The sequence below is a fragment of the Nycticebus coucang genome, chromosome 15 (genome assembly GCF_027406575.1).
Source record: "Nycticebus coucang isolate mNycCou1 chromosome 15, mNycCou1.pri, whole genome shotgun sequence".
In the NCBI taxonomy this organism is placed as follows: domain Eukaryota; kingdom Metazoa; phylum Chordata; class Mammalia; order Primates; family Lorisidae; genus Nycticebus; species Nycticebus coucang.
This window is the reverse complement of record NC_069794.1, coordinates 45,665,049-45,670,225: the sequence shown is the minus strand read 5'-3', so window position 1 is coordinate 45,670,225 and position 5,177 is coordinate 45,665,049. Positions and strand designations below refer to the sequence as shown.

Sequence of the window (5,177 nt, the reverse complement as noted above, 5' to 3'; positions counted from 1 at the left end):
TCATATGGTGCTGGCGCCCTACCCCTTTGAGCCACAGGTATCACCTAATCTATGAAATTCTTTTGTGTGTGTACCTCTAAAAATTGTATTTACTTAAAAATAAGTACTATTTTTCTTGGAAGAATAAATTCTATTTCCAAGTATTATGTGAGTCTTTTATTTTTTTTTTTAAAGTAAGCCAGAACACAATTTGTCTTTCTTTTACTTAAGTAATCTTAAAAGAAGCTTCCCAACATATAAGAGTGTACAGTATATGTGGCATTCCTCTCCTCACCCCAATGGTTATTTATTATAAATTAGAATGTTCAAAACATTACTAAATATGTCTATTTTTTTAAGTTTTGGATTGAATTTCAAATGATGTTAATTATTGCAAAGCATTTTTCATGCTTCCTTCCTATTCTGAATGTTTTTGATTTTTTATTACTCATGCATCAGTACCCATTATCTCAAGGTATAAGAGATGATAGGGAAAGCTCATCATTGGCAGCAATTGATCCAACTTTTATTTCACATAATTTAATGATTGTTTATAACTTTATTTCATATCAGATGAGTTTCTCACTGTTTTCCTCTTACTGAGGCTAAGCTCTTTCTATTTGGAATAGAAATTTTAGCTTTGCCAATTTTTTGGTAATTTTTGTTTTGATTCATTTTTAGAACTCTTTTAAAAATCTTTTATTTACTTGATAAAGGTGAGTTTCATTGAATTAAAATTACATAATCCACAAGTTCCCTTTGTAATATGCAAAAATCTGGTAAGATTATCCCTATTAACTTGAAGAAATACATATAACACTTCTCATTAAACTCAGATCATTTCCAATAATGCACATGACTCATGGGAGTTCAACAAATGCACTGATAGATAATGACTACATCAAACTTAATGTCTCATAATAATAAAGTTGAATATCAGTATATTTTATAGAATTAATGTTGATAGATATTACTACTGATTCACCTTACACCAATGGATCATCTGAAAAGTGTGTTACCCTCTTCTAGGATTAAAGTAGGGGAACAGTACACTTTGGATACAATTTATCATGAAGATCTCCTCAGAGGTGGCACTAGTGTAGTTGAAAGTAGGGGAACAGTACACTTTGGATACAATTTATCATGAAGATCTCCTCAAAGGTGGCACTAGTGTCATTGAATTTTTCATGGACATCTCCACATTGAACATAATGATACTACAAACTTGGAGAAAAAAAACTTCAAGATATTCTCTGCAGTTTACCTGCCTGATACAAGAGAGATAAAAGCAATTTCTTAATAAAGATTTGCTTTGAAACACAATATTCTTTAACAAAAATACATTATGGCTTCCTTTAAAAAGAAAAACAAAAAGACAGATCATCCCACCTTTCACCTAGTTCACACACATCATTTTAAAAATACAGGCTTTCCATAAAGTTTATGTGCAATTTTAAATTGCACACTATTTTAATTTGCACACAAACTTGATGGCCACCCTGTATACTACAAATCAAAGCTTTAGCAATTTACTAGTCTAGTGATACAAACTCAAGTGATGATTAATATCATTGTTTAGAGAAGTATATCTTTATTAATAGAACTACTGTAATATGTAAAATAGTATGTTTTTATGCCATGCAAACATAAACTGAAAACCTTAGTGTCATTAGGCTAAGCCATTATCTCATTGGTATATTCCATGTGTGTAAAAAATTTCTTCTTAGGGGTTTATAAAGTCATAAAGTTCTTAGCATGATGTAAAGAAATCAAGGCATGAAATTATAGTTTGTAAATTAATCTTCTCTTCTGCCCTAGCCATATGTCTTTTAAAAATAATCTAGCAATGTGAAACCAAATTGTTGAAAAATAACATTCATAATTATATATGTAGAAAGAATTAATATTTTATCTACAAAGACAAATGTTACATTTTAATCTTAATAATTTTAGATTTTATTTTTTCTAATCATTTCTACATCTACATATTTTATTTTTAAATAAATTAACATTTTTTTTTCCAAAAATATTTAAAAATGAAATCCTGGAGTAAGATTCAATTTTAAATAATTTTAATGCAATATTCAACATGAATGTGTAGTAGTATGCATATAATCTGTGTGGAAGGAATCTTCCCAACCCTAATAAAATATAGACTTTTGGGGGAGTACAGCTAGTTAGCTGAAATCAAATTTCATGACCCCAGAAGACTCCTACCCCATATCCTTGGACCATTTCAAGGCCAGTGTTCCTGGGATACAACAGAACAGCAACTTTCCCTGCTCTTGGTTTGAAGATTAGATCCTCTGCAAAACAGAATGATTCACCCAGCAAGCCTCTGTCACATTCCAAACACACTAAGGTTAATAAATCCTTTTGGAGTAAGGTGACAGGGAGCTGACTTCTGGTCATATTTCTTTCTGTTCTTTCCTCCTAATAAAATTTTTCCTTGATCCTTAGACTGGCCTCCTCTCCCTCTTGTAGATTGTCACCCTATCTGCTGCACTCTTCACAGTTGTTCTAAGTATGGTTTAAGTTTGTTTTGTAGGTTTCTGCTGGGAAGCCTGGAAATCTGGAAAATACTGGAAGAAAAGAGATAATGCCAACCTTTTGTAAAAGTACTTCCTGTCCACCAAAATACAAGCTTATGACCACACTCTATGGTAGTAATGATTTTTTTTTTTTTTCCGTGTTTGGGATTCATTGAGGATAAAAAGAATTAGATTGCACTGATTGCATTTGTTAGAGAAAGTCCCTCTTATATTGTGTCCCGCCTCCTAAGAGGTGTGCCATACCCCGAGACCCTCTGTCCCCTCCCTCTTCCCTTCTCTTCACTTGCTCTCCCTACCCCTCCCTTGTATTAGCTCACTTACTACCTTCGTAGTAGACTAGAGTATGGTGAATTCTTGCTACTCTATTCTCGTGATGTTTTACTAAGAATGTGTGCCACTTCCATCCAGGTTAATACAAAAGATGTAAAGTCTCCATCTTTTTTAGTGGCTGAATAGTATTCCATGGTATACATATACCACAGCTTGTTAATTCATTCCTGGGTTTGTGGCAGTTAGGCTATTTCCACATTTTGGCAATTGTAAATTGAGCTGCGATAAACACCCTAGTGCAAGTGTCCGTATGGTAAAAGGATTTCTTCTTTCTTTTGAGTAGATTCCTAGTAATGGGATTCCAGGATCAAATGGGAGGGCTAATTTGAGTTCTTTGAGTATTCTCCACACTTCCTTCCATAAAAGTTGTATTCGTTTGCAGTCCCACCAGCAATGTAAAAGTGTTCCACTCTCTACACATCCATGCCAGCATCTGTAGTTTTTTTGTTTGTTTGTTTTGTTTTTGTATAAAAATATGAAACGCTTCACAAATTTGCATGTCATCCTTGTGCAGGGGCCATGCTAATCTTCTCTGTATCGTTCTAATTTTAGTATATGTGCTGCCGAAGCAAGCAGCATCTGCAGTTTTGAGACTTTGTGAGGTGGACCATTCTCACTGGGGTTAGGTGATATCTCAGGGTGTTTTTGATTTACATTTGTCTGATGATTAGAGACAATGAGAATTTTTCATATGTTCCTTAGCCATTTGTTTGTCTTCCTTAGAGATGTTGCTATTCATGTCACTTGTCCAGGATATATAGGATTATTGGCTTTTTTTGTTGTTCATTAATTTCAGTTCTCTGTAGATCCTAGTTATCAAATTTTATCCAATCAAGCATGCAATTATCTTTCCCATTCTGATGGCTATTTGCTTTGGTTGTTGTCTCCTCAGCTGTACAGAAACTTTTCAGTTTAATGAAGTCTGATTTATTTATTCTTGTTGTTGCAATGCCATGGAAATCTGCAGGAAATCTTTCTCCAGGCCAATATCTTCAAGAGTTTCCCCCACACTTTCTTTGAGGATTTTTGTTGCTTAATGCCTTATATTTAAATTTTAAATCTTTTATCAATCTTGAATCAATTTTTTTAAGTGGAGAAAGGTGCAGGTCCAGTTTTAGTCTTTTACACATGGTTATCTGGTTCTCCCAGCACCATTTATTGAATAGGGATCCTTTTCCCAGTGTATGAACTTGTTTGGTTTATTAAAGATAAGGTGGCTGTAAGATGTTAGTTTCATCTCATGGTTTTCTATTCAGTTCCAAATCTCAGTATGTTTATATTTTTGCAAATACCATGATGTTTTGATCACTATGGCCTTATAGGGTAAGAACCCCCCAGCTTTGTTTTTATTACTATTAACTTGTCTGTGGGATTTCTTCTTGCTCCATACAAAACAAGAATTATTTTTTCCAAGTCTTGAAAGTATGATGATAGTATTTTAATGGGGATTGCACTGAATCTGTAGATTGCTTTGGGCAGTGTAAACATTTCCACAATGCTGGTTCTTACCAGCCCTGAGCACAGTGTGTTCTATTTGTTAATATCTTCTGCTATTTCTTTTCTTAGGATTTCATAATTTTATTTGTAGAGTTCTTTCAGCTGTTTTGTTATGTATATTCCTAGGTATATTCTGTGTTTTTGTTTGTTTGGTTTTTTTTTTTTTTTTTTTGAAGCTACCGTGAAGGGAATTGTGTTCTTGGGTATTATTGGCACATACAAAGGCTACTGATTTTTGGACATTGATTTTATATCCTGAGACATTAATGTATTTTTTGATCACTTCCGGGAGTCTTGTGGTTGAGTCTTTTGGGTTCTCCAGGTATAAGATCATATTGTCAGTAAAGAGCAAAAGTTTGACCTCCTCTGTCCCCATTTGGGGTGTCCTTTCTTTCCTTCTCATACCTGATTATATTGGCTAGAACTTCCAGCTCTCTGTTGAATAGTAGTGATATAGGACAACCTTATCTGGTTTTAGTTCTAACTGGAAAAGCTTTCAGATTTACTCCATTCAGTATAATATTAGTTGTGGGTTTGTCATAGATGGTTTTGAACAGATTAAGAAATGTACCACTTATGCCTATATTTTTCAGAATTCAATTTAGAAAAGGATGTTATATTTTATCAAATGCTTTTTCTGCATCCATTGAGAGGGTCATATGGTCTTTGTTTTTGGTTCTGTGGATATGGTAGACACTGTTTATGTTTACTAAGATTCTTTCCTTCTCAATTTTTTACAGTAATTTCTGCAGGAAGGATGTAAGCTATTCTTTGAAGGTTTGATATAATTCTGATATGAAGCCATCTGGTATAGGGCAT

General features: G+C 33.6%; 1 non-coding gene across 1 annotated transcript; it reads right to left on the bottom strand.

Moving 5' to 3' along the window:
• Positions 1 to 3,330: 3,330 nt before the first annotated feature.
• LOC128567035 (U6 spliceosomal RNA) lies at positions 3,331 to 3,433 on the bottom strand. The gene has a single exon (XR_008374710.1). It is a non-coding gene; the product is annotated as a U6 spliceosomal RNA (small nuclear RNA).
• Positions 3,434 to 5,177: the final 1,744 nt, after the last annotated feature.